The sequence below is a fragment of the Pelobates fuscus genome, chromosome 1 (assembly GCF_036172605.1).
Source record: "Pelobates fuscus isolate aPelFus1 chromosome 1, aPelFus1.pri, whole genome shotgun sequence".
Lineage (NCBI taxonomy): Eukaryota > Metazoa > Chordata > Amphibia > Anura > Pelobatidae > Pelobates > Pelobates fuscus.
Window position 1 is genome coordinate 115975416 of NC_086317.1, and position 26307 is coordinate 116001722.

Genomic DNA, 26307 nt, shown 5'->3' on the forward strand with positions numbered 1-26307 from the left:
ACGGCGGGCCATTCGGTAGTTTCCCCACGAAATCCTGGACGTCTGGAGGTCTCAGCGGTGCTTGCCTAGTCGAGTGTCCGTTTTCAGTTCCAGACACTCGACGGCAAAACACCGCTGTTCGGTAGTTTAAGATGGCCGCCGCCACGTGTTCAGCTCCCGAATGGCGGCCACCCAGAGGACAAAGACCACACTGCACGGATTGCCAATTACCCGTTTGCAACATTGTTGCAAACGGTAATTGGAGGCACACTTAGTCCTGGGTGGTCTGGTTGTTCGGTAGTTTCCCTCAATATAATGAATGGAGGGATTCTACCGAACAATCAGATGAATGCTGCATACATATCCCAGGTAAAACTGAACACAGTATAACATATATAATATGAAAGGCAATATACTGAAATATGCTCCACAGTCTTAAAGGGACAGTAGTCCCAAAAGTCCCAATCTGTCCATAGATGATTTTAAAGGGCCAGTAGCCGCCATATAAAGTACAATATGCCCCAAATAACCCAGGGGCCATAGTCAGTAGGTAGTAGGCTATCAAACAGGCTTCTCCAGAGCCCAGTGGCGAGGTTGGTTTCGCCACACCGGGTTAACAGGAGTACCTTCCACTACCTGAACATTGTTACGGGCAGCTACCAAGGTTTGATCCTCCCATTGGGCAGCCCGAAAATGTCCTGAACTAATACCTAGATGATGGAACTCCACCTCTTCCCTTAGATTTTCTACTTGGGAGGAATCACTTTCATTGTGTTCCCCTTCCTCAGCCAAACATACTACAGTGGGTTCATTTTCACTATACTGCTCCAAATCAATCGTAGAAAAAGGGAAACCATTCTCTAAACCCACTGTTTCTGCCTCTACCTCTGTACGCTTATCCTGTTTTATTACAGTATCTTCCCAAATTTTCCGAAAGAGGGGAAAATCACACCCCAATACAGCATCATAAGGCAATGATGGTACCACCCCAACTCTATGTTTTATCACCCCTACCGTGGTAGCAAATTTCTTTAAACCCATCAGACTTCTTTGCAGGTATCCTGTTACTTTGCAATTTGGCGTCAAGGTAAGGTTCTTTACTCTGAGTTTCATTAGCAAACCGGCATCTCTCTGTCAAGTTCATCATTTCTTCAGGGTCCTTTGGATCCGCTTGACTGACCCATTTCCGTAGCGCTATCGGCAGACTCCTGAGGAAGCAATCCATAACCACCTTTTCAATGATTACTGCAGCAGAGTTGATTTCTGGCTGTAGCCACTTCTGGGCAAGTCTCAAGAGGTCATACATTTGTGACCTAGTAGATTTCTCGGTATCATAAACCCAAGCATTATATCTTTGGGCTCGCAATGCAGGCGTAACTCCAAGCCGTGTTAGTATTTCTGCTTTCAATCGGTCATAGTCTTGTGCTTGGCTGAGAGGCAAATCATCATATGCTTTTTGGGATTCTCCACTGAGGCAAGGGGCTAATAATCCTGCCCACTGATCTGGAGGCCTTCCTTCTCTGGTAGCAATCCTTTCAAAGGTTGTAAGGTAAGCCTCCATGTCATCTACCTCACTCACTTTATGTAAAACGTCAGTAACTCAAATCCGGCGCCCCCTATCCATAGTAGGGGTATGCAATATTATTAGTACATACACTAATATTATTAGTACATGTTGTACATTCACACAAAGCGAACAGTGTTAGTGGGTTCACATGACTTTTTGTGGATGGCTGTGAATATGTCTCTGCGTTGGTCTAGCTGTGCCTTAGACTGTGTATCATGTATTGTTATAGTGGGGCTCAATATATGTTTCTATGTGCATAATACTCAAGCTGCTGCTTTGGATTTAAGCATATATCTAGACTGGTGTGATTAAATAGATCACATAAAATGTTGTATCTGTTTATTCTAGTATGATGAGAGTTAACCACTCTCAAAATCAAATTAATATAGGGCTGTAAAGGTGGGGTTTTACTAATAGAGCTACATGTTGAAAAAGTTGCTAGCCCCAGAAGCAGGGAATGGGGATGGACAGGTATGGACAAATTTGCACTGCAATTCTTGATGTTGGAAAAGAGATATTTTTGCACGATAGTTCACATCACATTCCCCAAAATATGGAATAAAGCTGTCCAGGATATTCTAACTGTGTCTGGGTGGACCCAGAGTCAAAGGGGTGGAGAACACAGAGCAGCTTTACCATGGCTCAAGAGGGTGTGTTGATGTTTGATTAAAAGTCCCATGTCTTTTTTTTTATTTATGATTTCATATTTTAATTTGTTTTTATTTTTTTATTTTTTTATTAATCTTTCTTTTATTGAGATGAAAACATTATACAGAAGAGAAAAAACTATAGTGCAGCGCAAGCCAGCCTGGCAACATCGTCGACATACAGGATTAGGTATGCAATACTCTGAGCAAGAAAGACATCTCTTTTTTTTATTTTTTATTACTGTATATTACAAGGTAGGTACCAGGCTAAGGATGTTCGTCTAGATCAACAACATAACATAGTTTCACCACAGGAGAGGCTATCTAGACTGACGTAAATAAACTACATAAGTAATAGAAGGTAGAGTATACACATCCTAGAAGTTGTGAGGCACAGTGAGGCACAGGGATTAGTAGTGGTAAGCATACCAAAGCATTAGTAAATTGTGAGTAGTGAGGTTGCATCAATGGTTATTCTAAGATGCGGTGCAGGTTTAAACCACTGTGGCCTTTTAGGGTGATAGGTGGCTCGTGGGATAGCATACATGCCTTAATTGCCTTATTAGTGAGCTAAGTCTGAGGGAATTATAGTGGCACATAGCGTCATATTGGTAACAGAAGAAAAGAAGATAAGAGGGCAACAGGCCTAAATAAACAAAACATTTATAGTAAAGGATGTTCGCCGTTGAGTCTGGGGGGTTGTCTCCAGTTGAGCCCCCAGCTTGGAAGAAGAGTGGCAGAAAATCCAGCCTCATCACCCCCGTGTGCTGCATGGGATGTGGGTAGGTGAGAGCCGTGCTGCTGGCAGACATCAGGCTGTGTTGAGGAAATGGTTCCCAGCACCGCCCCTTCATATATTATTTCAACACATAATACAATACAAAACAAATCATACAAAGTGGCATTATGACAATCAATGTATGCATAAATCACATACAGTCGTCCGCATGGTTCCCATACATAATAAATAACCGTACAGCCAAGTCACTTAAACAAACACTAAGACAAACACTGCGACTGCGAGACCGATCACTACTTTAACTTGTATTTATTCCCAATGCTTTAGATAAAAACAAGCTATTTTTAGGGCTCAATATTAAAGGGCAGTAACCTTTTCTATTAGTTCTCTATAAATGGATGAAAATCTATATTCCGAGTGATAATTGTAAAGTCCATATTTTTTTCCATCTCCAATTGATAAAGCAATTGTTTTATGAATAATGCTTTTGTTGTAATAATTACCGTATTTATTGGCGTATAACACGCACTTTTTCTCCCTGAAAATGATGTGTGCGTGTTATACGCCGATATACCGTATTTTTCGCTCCATAAGACGCACTTTTTTTCCCCTCAAAAGTGAGGGGAAATGTCTGTGCGTCTTATGGAGCGAATGTGAAGGTTTACTTACCGGTCTTGAAGCGTGGGCCGGTGTTCAGCACGCACCGCGGTACTGGAACTTCAATTTCAGGTTCCGGTTTCCGGAAACCGGAACCTGAAATTGAAGTTCCAGTACCGCGGTGCGCGCTGTAAAGCCGGCCCACGCTTCAAGACAGGTAAGTAATTATGGGACATGGGGAGGGAAAGTGCACTATGGGACAAGGGGAGGGGGGGACACTATGGGAGGGGGGAAGAACACTATGGGATGAGGGGGGGAACACTATGGGAGGGAGTGGAGAATACTATGGGGGGGGGGAATACTATGGAAAGGTGGGGAACACTATGGGATGAGGGGGGGGGGACACTATGGGAGGGGAGGAAATTTCCTGAAATTTCCTTCTTAAAATGAGGTGCGTGTTATACGCCGGTGCGTGTTACACGCCGATAAATACAGTACTTGCTTCCAGTGTTGAGCAATTAATATTTTTGCTGCCATTAAGCAATTGGTGTTTTTTTAACACCTACCGTACTATTTATGTTTAGCAAAGCAGTTCCTGTTTTTTTTTTTAATCAACGGTCTCCCAATAATATCCTTTACAGTTTTAAATACTATAAGTCCCAAAATTTAACTATTCTAGGGCAATTCCACCATATATGATACATGGTTCCCTCCTGATGTAAACATCTCCAACAAACTGGAGAATTAGAAGGGGAGATCCTTGAAAGCCTTACTGGCACCATGTACCACCTGTACATGACTTTTGCTTGTTTACTTACTTGTTAAGACAATGTATATGTTTTTTTATTTTTTAAAGTGTAGAATCCCAAACCCTATAATTTATAGAGATCGCAAAATCTTTTCCCCGTTGTTTCATAGCAGACAATTTAAATATCAAAGTTTTCATGTTTAATAATTCCATTGCATTAGAAATAGATACTTTTTGACTTGTACCATTGAATTTTTTTCTTAAGTAGGTTGATTATAACATTATTCAACTTTAACAGAAGTTCTTTAAGAAACCCTTGAACTCGAAGGTATTTAAATATATCTTGTTGAGAGAGGTTTAATTTCTGCTTCAATTTATCAAAAGATAATATTTGATCATTCTCACATAATTCCCCTATTGTGCATTCCCGTTGTTTAGTCCACCTTCTTAAATCAATGTCAGGCATTACTGTCTCCAATATTATAATATTAGGAACTTCATAAATGTTATTATTAATTTTTACATCTTTCTTTATACCTTGCCATCCTTTCAATTTGCAAGTTTTTATGTTGCTGAGAAAAGTATGTGGAGACCTTCAGTGTGTTTTGAGCGTAATCCTTGACAATTTGCATGATATATGAAAAGTACAAAAGCTCTTAAAGGGACACAATTGTCACCAGAACAACTACAGCTTAATGCAGTTGTTCTGGTGTCTACAGCCTGTCCCTGCAGAGAAAAGGCAGTGTTTACATTTCTGCCTAGTAACACCTCTAGTGGCAGTCACTCAGGCGACATAAAAAAGGCATTGATTCACTGCGAGGAGATGTTGATTGGCGCAGCGTGGCGTTTTGCCGTGCATACACAATAGCCTCCCAATGCTTTCTCATAGGGAAAGCATTGGATTGGCTGAGGTGAACAAATTTGATGAATTTTTGGGTGAAGCTAGCTGCAAGGAGACCTGAGTGGCGCTGGAAAAAAAGTGAATAATTCACCTTTTTTTTAGCAGTAGCAACGTGGCGGGCGGACACCTACGGCACTTTAAATCTATAGTGTCAGGAATAAGTTTGTATTCCTGACAAAGTAGTGTTCCTTTAAATCGGGCTTTTAAGATTTTTTGCTCACATGCTGTTTCCCAGTTTACTGACAGGTTTCATTTTATTTTATTTTTTTTACATCTGCAAGTTTCATGTGATCTATTTTTGTTTTAATTTAATGGTAAATAGAGAAAGAGGAACAAAGACATTTCGAAATGTTTATCATTTTATATATCTTTTGTCCATAATTATTGTGTATCACATGCTGGGAGCATGTCACTTTGGTGACTAAAAGTAAGATTTCAAAAGCAAAAACTTAGGCAATCTACAAACAAAACAAAACAGAGCAAAAACTGCAAATTGCCTGGGGACCCCTTGGGTAAAGTGGTAATCCAGACTTTTAAAACTCTTCCTCACTGTGCCTAGAAGGATATCAGTCACACCTAACTGATGAGGCCCACCAAAGTTGATAAAATCTATTGGAGTTGTTGTATCTCTCATGTAGAGGGATCCTACTAGAATTTTGGATCTTGACTTGACTTGGCCTTTTATGTAAATGATATAGGACATGGGTTCTTTCTGTAATGGCACCAGATAAGCTAACACTAGCTTGGCAACTAAAGGCGGATCCAATGAACGTCAAGCTATTTGAGTTGTTGTCTGTTCTTAATTGTGTCTGCTTTGATTACTTTAAACCAATAAGCATATAAGCTAGTTACAAAGTTGCATAGGCTGAAAAAAGACTTGCATCTATCAAGTTCAGCCTTTCTCACATCTGTTTTTGCTGTTCATCCAAAAGAAGGCAAAAATAAACAGTTTGAAGTATTTCAAGTTTGATACAAACTAGGAAAGAATTCCTTCTCGATCCCAGTATGGCAGTCAGATCCCTCACTGGATGAAGAAACTGTTACCCCACTTATTAAAAATGATATCCCTAAATATTATGTTTTTGCAAGTATTCATCCAGCTGCTGTTTAAACATACAATAGCATGTTCAGGTGAGTGCAGCCAGCCCCTTGTTTTCCCGCTGTTTAAACATATGTACAGACTCTGATAAAACCACCTCTTCAGGCAGAGAATTCCACACAAAATACAAAAAACAGAGAATTAACTGTAGTGCTATATAACACAGAGTACCTAAGGTTTTTAAAGTGTTCCCTTATAGACACTCAAAATACAATAGTAAAAAAGAAAAGGAAAAAACTGTGTTGTTCACCACATAGTGATAATAATGAAAATAATACAAACTGGATATCGTAGATGTATTCAGTCTTAAAAATATATCTATAGAAAAAAATATAAAAGTATATAGTGTAATATTGTTAACACATATAGAGGGTGGGGGTGGTAGAGAACTCACAAGATTAGGATGAATTCAGGCGTATCTCATTTAATATTAGGGAATTAATGAGATGTGAGGAACCTCCAGTGATGTAATTCTGGATAGAAAGTGACAAATCTTCTTGCCCACTCGAAGTAAAAGAAGAAAATTGATAGTGCAGATTGTATAAAAAAGATTACAATTTATTACAAATATTGCACTTACAATGTTTCAAATAAAAGACAGCATGTCTCCACACCAAGGTGAGTGTTTCCATATCAATAGTGTTTGGTGTTATAGACATTCTTAACCATAGAACCTTCTCTCTGTTCTTATTCTATATATTTAACAAGGATCATAAGAGGACAGGCTACACTTATTCATTGAAAGGCAGGGATTATAACGCTCTTTCCTGCTATTGAGAGCTTTGCACAAAGCTCCAAAAAGTATGAGGATTTCAAATATATTCATCATAGATATATGTGAACTACAATATATTACACCATATTACTTTTTTTGTGTTGTTTCATGATTCATATTGAGATATACAATTAAGAAAGATTACAGTCACTAATCTCTTGGCACAGTATCGTTTATCTTTTTTTGTGTATTACTTTTGTCTGCCGGGGAAGAGGGATTCCTGGCCATGATGTGTACTGCTGCCTATGGTATCTGAAACAGTTTGTTGTTAAGCAATTGTACTTTGTCTTCTTTTTGAATCTCTATACTGTATCTGGCTCTATGTATTGTATGGCTATCTCTGTATTGCATTCAATTATGTGTGCTGTATTGTACTTAACTTTAAATACTGTATAGATATCTCTATATTATACCTAGTTCTGAGTATTTTCTGAGCAACTCTTTATGGTATACAGCTCTGTGTCTGGGACTACTATTAGTGGTTGAGTACATGACCATGAGGTTAAGTGGACAGATGCCAGGATAGGAGTCTGGCACCAAACCATCTTAATTTTAACCAGCCTCAACTGCGGATAACCCATTGAAAGGCCTATCCCTGTTTGGTTATAGGGGGTGAGTTGATGGACAGACACTAAATGAGGTTTGCAATCATAATAATTTCTAGAGTATAAAAAAGTGTGATTTTGTATTGCAAAGTACATAAAGGTAAATATTTTTATACCCAATTCTGGCAGTGAAGGATTTATAACCAACAACCCCAATGTCTTAAAATGATCCCTTCAAAGACTAGAACCCAATCTATTTGAGAATCTGCACAAAGATTTTAAGATTGCTCTCCAGCAACAGTCCACATCCATCCAGAACTTTAGAAAAAAAGAGTGTTCAAAATGCACAGGACCTAGATCAGCAAGGCTGGGACAGACTTGATTTATAAAACCCACAAATATAATTGCTTGCAGACCATGGCAAAACTATCAGGGTCTCTGAAATCACTTTTGCAACCAGGTCCTGGAGTTCTGCCTGTATGAAAACAAAAAGAAAAACAATCTTCTGGCAAATTTCACCACTTGCCCAAAGGAATCACAGTTTCAAAAAACAGAGCCAAAAAATCCATTTTGTTCAGGTGTAGAGTTAAAGGACCACTCTAGGCACCCAGACCACTTCAGCTTAATGAGCTGGTCTGGGTGCCAGGTCCTTCTAGGGTTAACCCATTTTTTCATAAACATAGCAGTTTCAGAGAAACTGCTATGTTTATGAATGGGTTAAGCCTTCCCCCTATGTCCTCTAGTGGCTGTCTCATTGACAGCCGCTAGAGGCGCTTGCGTGCTTCTCACTGTGATTTTCACAGTGAGAGCACGCCAGCGTCCATAGGAAAGCATTGTGAATGCTTTCCTATGTGACCGGCTGAATGCGCGCGCAGCTCTTGCCGCGCGTGCGCATTCAGCCGACGGGGAGGAGAAGAGGAGGATCGGAGGAGGAGAGCAGGAGGAGATCTCTCCGCCCAGCGCTGGAAAAAGGTAAGTTTTTACCCCTTTCCCCTTTCCAGAGCCGGGCGGGAGGGGGTCCCTGAGGGTGGGGGCACCCTCAGGGCACTCTAGTGCCAGGAAAACGAGTATGCTTTCCTGGCACTAGAGTGGTCCTTTAAAGAAACCTTTTTTAATGGCATTACTCACAAACTTTTTCCACTCAACCATCTTTTCACACACAGTCACACTCAGTCAGCCCTCTCACTCAATAGCTCTTCTCAGTGAGCGTTGTGTGTAGTGACTGAATGTTGAATGTGCATAGGGGAGAAAAAATGTTGTGTGTGTAGTGGGTGAGTGTTGTGCAGAGTGTAAGTAGACATGCTAATTTAAAATAAAGCTGTTATTTTGTTTACTGTTAAGTCCTATGAGTGCACTTCTCATCAGATATTTTCTATGCACAGAGATTGGAAACAAGGCAAACAAAAAAAACTGGAAGACAGACAGGGTTATTTCCCAAACTTATATTTTTTCTGACTGAAGCCAAGCTGTGACTATTCTCTTGCGACCCGTTTTTTTCTCTCCATAAGTTGAAAGGGTAATCCAGGTGTGGACCCCTTGCTCACGGTGCCTAGAGAGATATCAGCTATGCCTCACTGATGATGCCTAACAAGGCTGAAACAATCGTCTGGGGTTGCTGTATCTCTCGTGCAGAGAGAACTTGCTGGCATTTTGGATCTGGACTGCCTGTATGGGTGGGACCAGTCTGATATGCTTCAGAGATGTTCTCTCTGTAATGGCACAAGATGAGCTAAAACCAGCTTGAGTTCTGAGCGGGGACCCACCGAAGGGCAGGGTATTTCAGCTGCTGTCCGTTCTCAGAATACTCTTGCGACCCATTTTTTGCTCTCCATAAGTTTAACCCCTTACGGACACATGACATGTGTGACATGTCATGATTCCCTTTTATTCCAGAAGTTTGGTCCTTAAGGGGTTAAAGGGTAATCCAGACGTGGACCCCTTGCTCACAGTGCCTAGAGAGATATCAGCTATGCCTCACTGATGATGCCTAACAAGGCTGAAACGATCGTCTGGGGTTGCTGTATCTCTTGTGCAGAGAGAACTTGCTAGCATTTTGGATCTGGACTGCCTGTATGGGTGGGACCAGTCTGATATGCTTCAGAGATGTTCTCTCTGTAATGGCACAAGATGAGCTAAAACCAGCTTGAGTTCTGAGCGGGGACTATAGCAGAGTTGGATAATCTTTCCAGATCAGCTACTTTGGCTTGAATTATGTCATTTGGATTTTCATTTCCTACAATTTGCAGTTTAGTGAATAACAATGGGACGTTCCGAGCCTATGTATAAAGTAAAACTAATGTGAAAAAAAATCAATATATATTTATAAAAGGATTTGTTTGAAGAATGGATGGGTTCTCATACTAATGCTTACTGACAATTTTTCCCTGACCCATACACACACACACTGACTCATACATACACTCACTGACTCATAAACAAACACACATGTATACATTTACTTATACACACACAATCACATACAAAATTGCCTGTGGTTGCTACCATTACTCGTAAATCTCAGGTGCATTGCTAGGTTCCACAGACTTAAGTCCAAAACTGGACTTTCTTGATGGCTACCCATTAAATATGTTATGTCTAGTCCCAAAAGCAGAGGGAAGTATATAGTCTATATACCTAAGTTTTAATGGCATGACACACAAATAAACACTCAGAAATGGATTTGACGTGGGTGTCTCTCCACCAGGGCCAGATTAAGAGCCCAGTGGGCCTGGTGCTGACAATTATGATGGGCCTAATTACAAAATCTTATTGACCAAAAATACTAAAACAGTCCTACCTCCTAAGTGTCATGTATCTGATGGAGATGGTGCTGGAGGGAAACTCATAGGAGAAAACACATACTCTATGCCAATCTCACGCTTTCATCTTTCAAGTAAACCCATACCCCCTAACAGCAGTGTCCAGCAAAGCAGGAAGTCTATGGATGGTGTAAAAGGGTGGGCCACTGACACAAATCACATAACCAGAACTGCCGAAAGGGGCGAACATACACAGAAAGGGGGCATATGTGTCCCCATGTCTCCTAGTCCCTTAGTGTCTGTGTCCCCATGTCACTAGGGGACATTGAGAGACATTGGGACACTGAGATACTAGGGAACACTGGGAGATCTGGGGACACAGACTCTTGGGGACACTGGGGGACATGGGGACATGGGGGGACACTGGAAGACATGGGGCACTGAGACACTGTGATACATAGGGGACACTGGAGACTTGATAAAGACCTGGGTACAGGTCAAAATGTTGCGGTGTCCAATAAACCTGCTTAAATCTATCACAGTGGGTGCCTGAGAATTTTTATTTTATACTAGGGGACATTGAGACACTAGGAGACATGGGGACACTGGGAGACATTGGTAAACTGAGACACTGGGAGACAAGGAAACACAGAGACACTAGGGACACCAGGGACACAGGGAGACTGTTGCGGTCACCGGCCCGCCGAGCCTCACGGTCGTGCCCGACCGGCACGACCGCACCGACTACACGAGCTTACCTGCTCGTCGGCGAGCCGGGAACCGCGCACGTAGTTCTTCCGGGCATCACGCCCGAATCCAATATGGCGCCGACCACGTGGTCGCGTCTATGGATAGCCCCGCCCCCGAGAATTATACTAACGTGTGCGTGACGTCACGACGTCAACGCACACGCACGTTCTGGGGTCAGAGGTCGCCCTCTGACCAATCATAGCTTAGAAAGGGGTATTTAAACCCCTAATTCACCCCAGTACTTGGCCATGTCGTGGTTTCAGTTTCCTGGTTTCCTGAAAGTGCTAATTTCGTGTTTCTGATTTCCTGGTATCCTGATCCTTGGCGTTTCCCTGGTTATTCTGATCTCTGGTTTCCCTGACTTGGCTTGTTTAATCGGTATTGAGTATTTTCTGGCTTCCTTGACCTCGGCTTTCCCTTTGACCATTCTCTGTCTCTAGCGTATTAGTCCGGCCATTCTAAGGTCCGGTTTACGCTCTATCCTGTTATTTTCCTTTTCTTACTTATGTATATGTTTACATAGTTTCTGCGTGCTGGACCACATTACTAGTCGTGACAGAGACATGGGGATACTGAGATACTAGGGATACTGGCTGGGAGACATGGGGACACTGGGAGTGCCCCATGTCTCTCAGTGTCCCCATGTCTCTGTGTCCCCTAGTGTCTGTGTCCCCTAGTGTTTGTATCCCCATGTCTCCCAGTGTCCATTAGAGTCTGTGTCCCCATGTCTCCCAGTGTCCCGATGTCACTAGGACACTAGGGGACCCTTAGAGACATTGGGACACTTAAGACTTGGGGACACTGAGACACTGGGAGAGACATGGGGACACTGAGAGACTAGGGACACAGACCCTAGGGACACAGAGACACCGGGCATACTGGGAGACATGGGGACACTGAGACACACGAGGGACACTGGGAGACACTAGGGACACTGGCTGGGAGACATAGGGGCACTGAGAGACTAGGGGCCACTGTGTCCCTAGTGTCTCAGGGTCCCCATGTTCCCCAGTGTCCCTATGTCTCCCAGTGTCCCAATGTCTCAGCGTCCCCAAGTCTCTCACAGTGCCCATGTCTATCGGGCTCGAAACTGCTGTCTGGACTCTCTGTGCAGAGCTGCTCCCTTGCGGATCAGTGAGTAGAAAGAGGCAGAGAGGGAGATGCTGTAACTTCTTATCCCTGCCTCTCTCCACACAAACAGCTACCCCTTCTGGCCGGTGCTGGTATTGCAGAATAATCTCTGTTTATACTGAGACAGACATTTGTATTGCCGGTATTACTGCAATACTAGCACCGGCTAAGCAACCTCAAATACCTGAGAAATACTTCTGAGAAATACCTGGCAACCATAAGAAATACATGATAAATACCTGGAGTAGTGTGTAAAAAAAAAAACAAATAAAAAGAAACAAACAAAAAATTTTTATTTTTTTTTTTAAAACCAATGGGCCTATTCCATGGACCTGGGCCTGGAGCTGCAGCTCCATCAGCCCCTATGTTAATCTGGCCCTGCTCTCCACCCTAGACCCCCTTATGTGTCTTTTTATTCCCACTCATTCTCTATCTAAAATCCTATTCTATCTGTCCACTGTCTGTAACCAACTTTCTTTGTCTGTCCACCCTCAAGTCACTGTCTGTCCAGCTTTTTTTCACTTTCTGTCTGAACTCCCATTCTCTTTGTCCACTTTCCATTTTTTCTCTTACTTCCCCCCCCCACCCCCCAGCCATTCTCTGTCTGGCCACCCACCCCTCTTGTGGGTCCTTACTACCTACTGCCCAACCTGTTTGTGCCTCCAAAAAACTCTACGCTCAGAGTAGGTTGAATCCCTTTACTAACTAAGCGCACACTCTGAATAATGTTGAAGTCTAGAATTCCACTTTACATATCAGTGAAGACTGGAAGGATTACAAATGCCTAACAGAGACAGGTGTCAAACCGTTCATAAACAGTTTGACAGTTTACTGTTAGACAGAGCCAGGTGTCTCCAAGCACCATAACCATTACGGTGATCTGAATGTATTCAGTTGTATTATATGATAGCTGTATGCAAATTATTATGGTCTCAATGTATTTTATTTTTCTAACACTTGTTTTTATGTGAGTGTTAGACTACTAGGGTAATATATAGACTTTTCACTGAAATATACAAAGTATAAAGTTATCATAGTGTGTGAAATACACTAGTATACACAGGGGAGCCAGACACTTTGTTTTAGCTCAGAGTGGTTTGGTGAATTGTAACTACTTTATTAAATTCTATATCCCAGCATAACATCAGATGAATATAACCGAACAATAATTACGTACCTAACAAATTAGTTATCAGATGAATAGTTTAACCTTTTCATTGCCAGGGTTGTATGTACCACATTTCATACCAAAGACAACACTGTCATTCACTGATTAACCACAATTTGTGTTGTCTGGCCCCACCTCTTCTGCCCAAAGAACTGAGAAGTTTAGTTGCAAAATCTAATTTAATTTCCTGTCTCTGCTTCAAAACTTTTTCTGCACTCATGAAAATATGTCAAACCTCTTTTGGTCAAGAACGTGCACAAAGTAAGTACGCTTTTCAAAAATACTTTTCTGTTATTTGCACGCTATGTTATTGTCATTGTATTCTATTCGCTGTATATATCTAGATAAAAGTGTACTTCCTCCTTTAAAGATGTCTCATCTTTGAGACGATAACATTTTTATAAATGAATGCTTCGATAAAGGAATTACAAAACATATTTCAGAATTGCAGATTAGACGAACAGGCCATCTTATCTTGTGAATCTTTTTTTTTTTTTTTTTTTTTTTCATTCCATAGTAACAAAAGAAAACAACATTATAATGTGGACAATAAAACCTTTTAGCAGTGCATTGCAATTTCCTCTATCTTTGTAGTAAAATGTTTCTAAATATGTCCTATTGTGTAGGGCAAGTTATTTTTCAAGCTGTCCCAGATTGTCTAAAATGCTGCTGTATTTTCTTTTACCCATATATTAAGCTCAGGAAGGGTTGTGTATTACAGCATACGGAACAGTCTCATACGTATGCAGATGGGATGCATATATAAATAATTATGAAATTAAAGGCAATTATTCTGGGTCTCATTCCCACATCAATACCCAGAATTCCTAGCTGTATTGTAAGCACTGTATTCCAAGGAATTATGTAGGAATCTACTGATTCGCCTGATATGTGATAGTTGTACTTAGCAGTGTTTTGCTATTCTTTCCGTAGCAACAATAGTGGGTGGCCAGTTACATTTTTGCACACACTTACTTAAAGCTTATTGTGTTTACTGAAATCACAGACTCACCGTTGCTTGTTACATTCATAGCACACAGACATGTAATCATTATCAGCAAATTTCAATCACTTTAGATAATGTGGAACGGGACATGTTAGTTATTACTATTTATATAAATTCACTAATTTAAAGTAATTCAGTGAAAGCATTAGCAATGTAATATTTGGGTGTAAACATCTTTAGTCAAGTGTCACAGAACTATTTTGCAATTCTGTCATGCTTGTTGGTGGTGTTTGGGAAACAATTGTATATGTTAAACTGGTAGCAAACTGGTAAAATGCTCTCTTAATTAAAACATTTATACCACACAACATCCTGAGATTTTAATATGCAGATCTGCAGTTGATTACATATTCATCCGGAGCTGAGTGTGGCAGAAAAAGGTTCCACATTTTTATTTTGCATCTAATAAATGTGGTGATATATGTTTGGTACTAAATATTAAACCTGCCCAAAAACACGGCTCTGTTAGTTTATCCTACCCAGGGATTTTAGGGAGATTAACATTTTCTTAAAGCTTGGTTTTCCTGACACTATAGTACCCAGGGGAGGGCTGGCAGCCTTAGGCCTGGGGGGCAAAACCAGTCAAGTGGCCCATTGCGCCACCAAATCAGTTCACCATCCATGCCCACCTTTTCCTGATTTTATAACGGATATTGATGTTATGCTAATCCGTAGCTCTTTGCCATACCCGCTCCTTCATGGCTCTGACTTTCAATGTTGTCAGAGCACAGGCTGAGAATCTCTGAGCCTGTGCTCTGACTCACTAACTGAGCGCCGGAACCACGAGGGAGAGGATATGATCTGACTGCACCTACTGCTGGTGCGCACCAGTGGACCACCAGCGAATCGTTTAAATTAAATATGCTGGTGTACCCAACTTGTGAGCTGTGTTGGCCGCCGGGTGCCTCTGTTGTCATGGCACCCTGCGTGACTGCACAGCTTGCCCACCCCAACGGCTGGCCCTGCTGACACACACTGATGTTACTACTTAGACATCCCTCAATATTAATACAGACATCAGAGTAAACACCAATAAACTGTGGAAACAGAGCTGATCCCCCCAAATTTATAAAGGTTTGCTTAGAGGATTTATTCAAGATTAAATCATGCCTCCTCCTCTCTCCCCCATGCGCTGCTCTGTAGGCTGGGAGGAAGTGAAGAGTAATCACAGTCTCCCAGCACAATGCCACCTGTGGCTGCATGGGGAACAGCTGTTTAATGTAATGCTTGCAGGACGGCTAGCTGCCGCAGAACCTCTTTGTTTCCGTCTCTGCAAAGGGCTCCAGGCACTGCTTGTTGTGAGTGTGAGCCACTGTAAATTAGGGGCAGAGGGCACTTGCACTGCGGTCAAGACGGGTCTGGGCAGAAGGAAAGTACAGTGCAATCAGTGCACTCCCCTCCTGTGGGTCACCAGTACACTGGTGCACCTGCCCAGGATCAGAGCCGGTGCAAGGATTTTTGCCGCCCTAGACAAAATATAAATTTGCCGCCCCCCCCATGTGACATCACAATGCCCCACCCATATGATCTGCCATATGAACTAACGCCAGTGCTGCACACAGTGTGTGTTTACATTAAAAAGCCTGCAGGGACCAGCTATAGACACCAGAACCACTTCATTAAGCTATAGTGTCCCTTTAATGTGAGGTAAATTATAGATTAGTGTCACTAATAATATACTAGATTGCCTACTTACAATTAGATGAGGATGATGATGGGCTGCAGTTTGGCTCCACTGGTCTGGTGTAGAACAGGATCTCTGGAGGCTGTTTGCAACTGTGGTCACAAAATTCAATGTTCTGGGAGAATTGGAAGCAGCTCCATTTTTGGGGGCCTCTTACACAGCTCAAGGTCTGGGCCCCAGTGCCTGACGGTGAGTATGCCCATAAGGCCCACTCATAAGTCCACTTATATGTTCCACCCACCCATGAGTTCGCTCACAGGGAGTGGAGTGTGTAGGGGATGTGTTATGTGTTATTGTAGAGGATCTAATATGTGTGCTTATGGTATGTAGTGTATAGGGATACCAGTTTGTGCAGGTGATGCAGTGTGTATTTGTGTATAAGGGATGTATTATGTGTTTCTGGTTGTGTGTAAGGGATGCATTGTGTGAATCTGTGTTTGTATGCATAAGGGATGCAATGTGTGTGTTTGTATGTGTGTGCATTGAGTGTAAGAGATGCATTGTGTTTCTGTGTGTATGTAAGAAAAACAGTGTGTGTGTTTGCATGTGTGTGTAAGGGTTTGCATTGTATGTTTCTGTGTATGTGTGCAAATGATGCATTGTCTTTGTGTGTAAGGGTTGCATTGTGTGTGTGTGTGTGTGTGTGTGTAATGGATGCATTGTGTGTTTCTCGGTGTGTAAGGGAAGCATGTTGTGTTTCTGTGTATGTATAGGGATGCATTGTGTGTTTCTGTGTATGTATAGGGATGCATTGTGTGTGTGTGTGTGTGTGTGTGTGTGTGTGCGTAGTGTGAAAGAGCTCCCTGTCTTGCCCCCTGTCCTATAGAGCTGTCCCTTCTGTCCCTTAGAGCTCTCCCCTGCCCCTTAGTGGTTTCTCCTCTCCCCCACCCTCCCCTAGCGGTCTCTTCTCACACTCACCCACCCTCCCTGTGCTCTTCTCATCCCCCCTCCACCCTCCCTGTGTTCTTCTCACTCCTCCCTCTGTGTGTTCTCCTCACCCCCCCTGTGTTCTTCTTACCCCCCTCCTCCCTGTGTTCTTCTTACTTCCCCCCTTGTTCTTCTTACTCCACCCCCTTGTTCTTCTTACTCCCCCCTTGTTCTTCTTATTACTCCCCCCTTCTTCTTACTCCCCCCTTCTCCTTCTTCTTACTCCCCCTTCTTCTTCTTCTTCTTACTCCCCCCTTCTTCTTCTTAACCCTCCTACTTCTTCTTACTCCCCTTCTTCTTATCCCTTCTTCTTCTTAACCCCTTCTTCTAATTACTTCCCACTCTTGTTCTTCTTACTCCCCACTCTTTTTCTTACTCCCCCTTCTTCTTCTTACCCCCTCTTTTTCTTTTCTCCCCTCCTTCTTACACTCACCCCTCCCCTCTTTTTACTCCCCCCTCCTCTTACTCCGCCCCTCCCCTTACTCCGCCCCTCCCCTTACTACCCCCCTCCCCTCTTACTCCCCCCTCTTATTATCCCCCCTCCCCTTTTCTTACTCCCCCCTTCTTCTTACTCTCCCCCCTCGCCTCTTCTTACTCCCCCCATCTTCTTACTCCCCCCTCCCCTCTTACTCCCCCCTCTTCTTACTCCCCTCTCCCCTCTTCCTACTCCCCCCCTTCCCTCTTCTTACTCTCCCCCCTCCCCTCTTCTTACTCCCCCTTCCCTCCCCTCCTCTTACCTCTCCCCCCTCCCCTTACTCCCCCCCTCCCCTCCCCTTACTCCCCCTCCTCTTACTCTCCCCCTCCCTTCCTCTTACTCCCCCCTCCCTTCTTCTTACTCCCCCCTCCCCTCCCCTTACTCTCCCCCTCCCCTCTTCTTACTCCCCCCCTCCCCTCCCCTCCCCTCTTCTTACTCTCCCCCCTCCCCTCCCCTTACTCCCCCCTCCCCTCTTCTTACTCCCCCCTCCCCTCTTCTTACTCCCCCCTCCCCTCTTCTTACTCCTTCCCCACTCCCCTCTTCTTACTTCCACCCCCCCTCCCCTCTTCTTACTTCCACCCCCCCTCCTCTTCTTACTTCCACCCCCACGCTCCCCTCTTCTTACTTCCACCCCCACCCTCCCCTCTTCTTACTTCCACCCCCACCCTCCCCTCTTCTTACTTCCACCCCCCCTCCCCTCTTCTTACTTCCACCCCCTCCCCTCTTCTTACTTCCACCCCCCCTCCTCTTCTTACTTCCACCCCCACCCTCCCCTCTTCTTACTTCCACCCCCACCCTCCCCTCTTCTTACTTCCACCCCCTCCCCTCTTCTTACTTCCACCCCCTCCCCTCTTCTTACTTCCACCCCCCTCCTCTTCTTACTTCCACCCCCACCCTCCCCTTCTTACTTCCACCCCCACCCTCCCCTCTTCTTACTTCCACCCCCACCCTCCCCTCTTCTTACTTCCACCCCCACCCTCCCCTCTTCTTACTTCCACCCACCCCTCCCCTCTTCTTACTTCCACCCCCCCCTCCCCTCTTCTTACTTCCACCCCCCCCTCCCTCTTCTTACTTCCCCCCTCCCCTCTTCTTACTTCCCCCCTCCCTCTTCTTACTTCCCCCCTCCCTCTTCTTACTTCCCCCCCTCCCTCCCCTCTTCTTACTTCCCGCCCTCCCCCCCCTCTTCTTACTTCCCCCCTCCCCTCTTCTTCTTACCCCCTCCCCTGTAGCGTGGCCGAGCTGCTCTCCGGTCCCGGCCGGAGTGATGGGAAAGTGCACGCTCAGTGTGCACTTCCTGTCAGTCCGGCCGGTTACAGGAAACAGAAACTCCGCGCGGAACAGGAGTTTCCGTTTCCTGTAACCGGCCGGACTGAAAGGAAGGTGCACACTGAGCGTGCACTTTCCCATCACTCCGGCCGGGACCGGAGAGCAGCTCGGCCACGCTACAGGGGAGGGGAGGGGAGAATCTGTTCTGCAGCCGCCTGAGCGCTCTTTACAGAGCGCTCAGGCGGCTGCAGCATTTAAAGGGCCGGCCCGCCGCGGCCGATCTTAATGGGATTTAGGGCGGCCTGGGGGGCAATTGCCTCCCTGCCCCCCGGCCCAGCCCGCCCCTGATAGTACCCCTCCCGTGGCGCTGAATGGGTTAAAACCCCTTCAGCTACTCACCCTTTTCCCCCGCCTGGCTCCCTTACCTCTCCTCCCCCACCAACGTCAGCATCCTTGTCTGACGTCACCGGCGCCGAATGCGCATGCGCGGCACTGCCGCGCGCGCATTCGAAGTGTCCGTAGGAAAGCGTTTTTCAATGCTTTCCTATGGACGCTCTGCGTGATTGAGGCATAATATGCCTCAATCATTGCCGATGCACCTCTAGTGGCTGTCCGGAAGGGTTAACCCTAGAGGGACCTGACACTCAGACCACTTAATTGAGCTGAAGTGGTCTGGGTGACTATAGTGTCCCTTTAGCTATATCCGTTGTACCCCTGTGTCACTCTTTCTCTTTCGTAACCTATTAACAGTTGCATATGCCTACAGCAGGAAGTTCAACAATGCTTTATACCACAAAATGACAGTTTGCCCACATAACTGATGCTGAATGAAATTCATTTGTTTTGTTGCTATTCTATTCACTTAACAGTGAGTTGCATTGACCTGACAAATGATTAACAAATTTGCTACAAGGATAATTTTAAATCAGATATTTTCACCTTATATTCACAGGTTATCAATTTACTTCAAGTTACTATTTAATGAACAAAAATGTTGATTGATTAGGTATTTCACATTCTCTGAACATTTTTATAAGTGTACAATATGTTTTAAACCGCAATAAACTGTCTAGCTTAAAGTGTACATATTATAAATGTCTCTCTCTTTATCTGTCTGTCTGTCTGTCTGTCTGTCTGTCTGTCTATCTATCCATAAGCAGGCCTAATGTGCCCTCTTGGAGGAAAGATCCTCCATTTAAATTTGTCAACAGCCCTATTTATTCAATATGTTACTAGCCTTCTTTTGGATAATCTGTAAATAGAATATTGCTCCCTTGGTGATCAATTTAAACTTTTCCTTTCTATAAAGAAATAATTTTTATACTAGACTATCTGACCTACAATTTCTCATGAATCTGTCTAGTTTCCTGCTCTTTCATTAGCATTAGAATGTGGAACGTGAAACAGTGTCTTTGCTGAACATGCAATCTATCACAGACTGACTATAAGCATCCTGACTATCTTTTTACATAATTTTTTTCAAACTGTGGACCCAGTAATTTCAATGAGAAATTGGCTCAGGAGCTTATATGTTGGGCTTCCCCCCCCCCCAGGTAAACTACCATGAAAGGTATAAAATTATTATTTCAATAAAGCACTAATCAGTTATGATTCATTATGAATGAAACTGAATTGTACAAAGCCACACCTCTTTATACTGAAAGTGCAACTGGGATCCTCCATCTTTGCTACCTGTCAATCATTGTTGTAAGCTCTGCACTTTGCACTTAGCAGTCACCATAGAGAAAGCATGAAAGTAAGTGGAGAAATTAAACAGTGTTTTGATTTCTCAACTATATTTAAAATTTAAAAGAAAGTGGAACATATCTGGTAAAAAGAGTTAAAGTACCACTAAAGTCACCCAGGCCAAATCATCTCAATGAAGTGGCTTGGGTGCAGTGGTCCTGTCAATTTAACAATTAAAGGCAAAACAGTGTCGTTTTGTAGAAACTGCAATGAATACCTTGAAAAGTTAAAAACACTTCCAATGGCTGTTACACTGACAGTAACTAGAGGTGTCTTTTGATGTTTTAAATGACAACTGATTTTTAAAGAATGTTTTGTTGAAAACAAAACGTGTTAGAGTTAGTTTAAAACAACTATATGACGTAGGCCCAAATTCTTACTATTCAGTGTTGCTTAAATACTTCCGAATAAACCTTTCAAATGGTTTAATATGTGTGGATAAACATTTTTTTTCAAAATATTACAATATAAAAAAAAATATAATATATTTAAAAAAGAATCAGTATATCAAAAAATATCAAAATATATTATTTTTCTAAATATGAAATAATTTTAAATGTTATCCAAAAATATTCAGCTGAGGTTCAAATATGCTTGGTTAGTCCATGTTTGCTAAGTAGTGTGCATTGGTATCTCAATTTCCAACTTCCAAACATAATAATTAAAAGAAATGCAGCTTCCCCTATGCATTTTGTGGGGAGATAGCAAAGGTTAATTAAAATGCCAGATGGTCCCCAGTGTCATGAACATTGCATTTTCTCCAAAAAGTTAATTCTTACCAAGCCAGAAGACTTCCTAATATTCATGCCCCTAACAATCTCCATAACCCCTCTCTCTAAGATGTGAACCCCCTTAGACTCTCCTCTACTGCCTTAAGCCAACAAAAGTACGTGGACATATATTCACAAATTAAGGCACTTTAAAAGATTACCTGGAAAATAAAATAACCATATGTTGTCATTTAGTGCCAGAAATAACAATCCCTCCCATTTTATGTGCATTATCCCCTTTTTAAATTTATTTATATTTAATGATCTCCATTGTACAATTCTTTAATTTGAAAAATTCCTGACTTGAAAAATTTATTTTGTTTCATTGTATGCAAGGAAACTAATGTTTACAAAATAATCTGCTTGTAGATTGCTACATCCAGTTTGGGCTGTTAAGTTGCACACAATAGTAGACTTTATCATGCATCCAGTAGTCCTGCATTTGGCAGGACTGTTCCGATTTTTGGGTGCTATCCCACCGTGCCACCTTAGTTTCCTGGAGTCTCACTTTTGGGGACACCAGGAAAATGTCCCTAACAATAATAGCGTGAGCACATCATAAGACGCTCTCACACTATGTTCAGGGCATAAGGATCCTGCAGGTAGCACTGAAACGCGTCAGCCCTCAGTGGGCTGGCTAAAATTATCAGCAGGTAGCTTGGTGTATATTTACAGCAAGCTAACCTGCCAGTACTGTTGGCGGACAGACTCCTTTTCTTGACGGACACCTCATTTTGGGCTTCGCCAGTGATCTGACCATTTGGTCCACCCCTTCTCATCGGCGTCCTGATTATGGGACTGCCGATGTTGGGAGGTATGCTTTGTTAATTGTTTGTTGTCAGTGTCAACAGTCATTGGAAAATTGAAACAACTCATTAAATGGGTAGACCCCATAATCACCACTAGTTTTCATACTAACAGATCTGACTTCTCTTTATTTTTTTATTATGAATTTTTCAAGTTTACAATTTAAGAATTTGGACAAATGAGCAGTACATTAGCAGTAAAGATCTCAAGTGTCAATTGTAAAAGGTTTACACAACAAATACATTCAGTATTGGTCAACAATACAGTATATAGCGTAGTTCATGCCAGAGTGTTGTTCAAGGTAATACATTGCTTACTGTTCTTAGAATAGCAGTTATCCCTTGAGAGTGCCTCCTGTTAAGGTTAGAAGTGCATCCCGTTTAGTATATGGCTCCTCATGATAAACTCTCCAGTAATGATAAGGAACAATGCAGACAATGGATAGAAATAAAGGTCATACATACAATAAAGTACATTATCAGCTTATGAATGAAAAACAATGTATCAATGCTAAACTTAAAGGAACACTATAGTCACCTAAATTAGTAGGGCTTGTCAAAGAGACAGGTTTAGTTCACATTGCAACCATGTACACTATCAGTGGCGTACACACACTCCATGGGGCCCCGGTGCGAAACTGATCCGTGGGCCCCCCCTACCCTGACCCACTCCTCCCTGACTGTGCCCCCCCCCGACACATACATACAAACACATACACACACCCCCGACAGACACATACATACATACACACATGCAGACACATACATACATACACACATGCAGACACATACATACAGAGACACACACGCAGACACATACATACAGAGACACACACGCAGACACATACATACAGAGACACACACACACATACATACGGAGACACACACAGACACATACAGAGACACATACAGAGACACACACAGACACATACAGAGACATACACACATACAGAGACACAGACACACACAGACATACATACAGATACACACATACAGAGACAGACACACACATACACACAGACACACAATCATACACACACACACACACAGAGACACAAACATACATACACAGACATACGTACAGATACACACACACACACACACACACAGAGACAAAGACACAGACATACATACACACAGAGACACAGACAGACACACACATACAAAGACATACATACGGATACACACACAGACATACATACGGATACACACACACAGAGACACAGACACACATACATACAGAGACAGACACATACACAGACACAGACACACACATACATACACACATACAGAGACACAGACAGACATACACACATACAGAGACACAGACAGACATACACACATACAGAGACACAGACATACACACATACATACACACATACAGAGACACATACATACACACATACAGAGATACAGACATACACACATACAGAGACACAGACACACACACATACAGAGACACAGACACACACACATACAGAGATACAGACACACATACACACAGACACAAAGACATACATAGACACAAATACACAAAATGTTTCCTACCATGTGTGACTTTCCCTGGGGTCCAGTGGTGGCTCAGCCTGATGGGAGTCAGAGTTCCCACTCTGACTCCCTCCTCCTTTCGGTTTCCTCCCGCGCGGGCTCTCAGTATGCTGGGAGGAGTGACGTGCGGTCACTTCCTCCCAGCCGTGATGATGTAATCACAGGGGGCCCGGTCGTGCTCTTGAAGTGCCCAGCGCAGAACGGGCCCCCTTACAATCCATGTCCATCGGGTGGCCCTGACATCATGGGCCACCCGATGAACCCCTTAACATGCGGCCCCGGCGGTTTGCCGCACGGGCCGGGGCCGCAAAGCGTGGCAGCTGCTACCCGGTCGCGGGGGTTCGCAGGGCGGCCGGGCCCCCTGGAGTGCCGGGCCCGGTCGCAGCTGCGACCCCTGCGACCGCGGTACGTACGCCACTGTACACTATTGATAAACCAGTAAATCCACCTCCAGAGTGATGTTGGTTCTCTTTTGGAAGACAGCATTCAGTCTTTAATTGAACTGTCATTTTTTTCTTTAACCCCTTAAGGACATATGACATGTGTGACATGCCATGATTCCCTTTTATTCCAGAAGTTTGGTCCTTAAGGGGTTAAGCATGATACAGAAACAGTACTTTCAGGATTAAACAAAAAAAACTTTATACATGTATTTGCTATTGATGTTATTTCACACTCACTATGGTGTTAAAAGGCACATCAGTGGTTTTGCATTGCATCAGAACCCACACTACTTAACAAAATTCAATGACTTGTAGTTAAATATATGAGCATGGGAAGTCATTGGTGACAAAAAGACAAGGGCATTCAGTCCAATGGTACATTTTATGGCACTTTTTATGTACTTAAGAAACTACCCAAACCCGACACTATACCATGCCCAGGATCAAACCTTAAACCATTTAATCATTGTTGTTGTTATATGTACATATATTTAGAAATGACATATATGTTGTATTAACCCCACTCCCAGCACCCCACTCCCTGTACCGGTTTAACTTTGAAGTTGCCCCTTGAACTGGTTTGGAAAGAAATGTACATTTTCCAAGCCAGTTTTATGAATGGGGAGTCACTGATTGGCTGAGAGAGTCAGCTGATCACTCTCAACTAATCAGCAACTAATCAGCACTGCCCTGTGGCACTCAGTGCTTGCTGAAACAGAAATTTAAGAAGCTGGATGCCACCTGGGCGTAGTTGAGATTGGCGATGGAGGTAACTTCGGGGTTAAACCATCCGCGAACAGTTTAACCCCTTACAGTAAGAGTGCACCTGGGGTTAAGTTGGCTTATGCTGCCTAAACGGTCTCTTTAACCTTGTACTCACAGAAATATCACCACACTGGTGCTGATGGTCTACAACTCCCAGAATTCTTTGAATGCAATAGATGGCCAGATAATCATGAGAGTTGCAGTTCTACATGCCTGCTGTAGACCAGATTTGTGGGCTATTACAGAATTAAATTGCAGACATGTACATTTCAGTTTTCCCTGGTTGATATACTGGCCCTTGTCACCTCTGGGATAAATTAATCACCCTCAACTGCAATTTGTATGCAACATGGCATAGCATTTGTAAAATAAGACAACTTGGAGTGTTTAATATTGGCATTTGTAGGGAACAATATAGTGTATTTTTACTTGGCCACTTGACCAAGAATGCATTCAAAAGCATTTTCTCATTTGGAGGCGAGTGCCTCTTATCATGTCCCAATGAAATACTTCTGCATTGAACCCAAGGCTATAGTAGGAGACAGAAGGCACATGACTACTTACCCAAATAGCCACCCCGTTGCCCCAATAATGACATGGCACCTTAATATTGGATAAGGGCAAAGGCCACAGCTTTATTTAACATTAACTTTAAACAATGCGCCAGCATTCCAACCACCTGCCAGCTGTTGGGGTGACTATGTCAGGAATATATATGGAACCAACACGCAGTGTGTAGTAGAACAATAATGTGTACCGGACCTTAGAGTGGCCGGGCTAACATCACAAGGACAGAGAGTAAACAGGGTCAAGCCAAGGTCAGGGGAGCCAGAAGACAGGAACAGCATGAATACAAATATAGAAGGTAGAATAGTCAAATGTAGCCAAAGTCAGAATCAAGAAATATAAACAGTAATAATGCACTGTTGAAACTATAAAGAACCACAACAGTGCAATGACTTATCCCTGGGATCCCCTTTTATAGTGTGCTCTGTAAATTTGTAGCCACTCCCCCAAAAAGTTTGATTACGTCACTAGCGTCATGCTGTCGCGGCATCATAAAAAAGGGGCGGGGCTATCGCAGCCAGCGTGAGAAATGATGGAGAGAGAAAAGGGACATTGGAGAAGGCACAATCTGTGCCAGCACACAAGGTGTGGTGACATTCTGTCATCAAACTAGCATGGTGACCAAGGGTCATGTGATCAAGTTCATGTAGATCTTTCTTACAGGGGGATAAGCTTTACTTTGATATGGTAATTGATATGGTAATTTACAAGTCAGGAAAGAGATAGCCACTCCCCCCTCTATCCTCATTCCTTTCTGTTCCTTCTTGGCTGTGCTACTGAGCAGATGTGCAGACGCCATGTGCTATCTTGGTGAACCATGTTACACTCTATTGCTTCCTTTTCTTCCTTGGTGGATGTGATGTTGGACTTGCAGCAGTGAGCCATTACTAGATGTGGAG

At 43.1% G+C, this 26307-nt stretch overlaps 1 protein-coding gene across 1 annotated transcript in view; it reads left to right on the plus strand.

Annotated features, from left to right (window-relative positions):
- Window positions 1–13565: 13565 nt before the first annotated feature.
- P2RY8 (P2Y receptor family member 8) overlaps window positions 13566–26307 on the plus strand; it is a 78967-nt gene continuing 66225 nt past the window's right edge. Inside the window, exon 1 of the mRNA XM_063444284.1 lies at window positions 13566–13666. The gene's annotated coding sequence lies outside the window, so the exon portion shown is untranslated. The remainder of the gene's footprint in view (window positions 13667–26307) is intronic.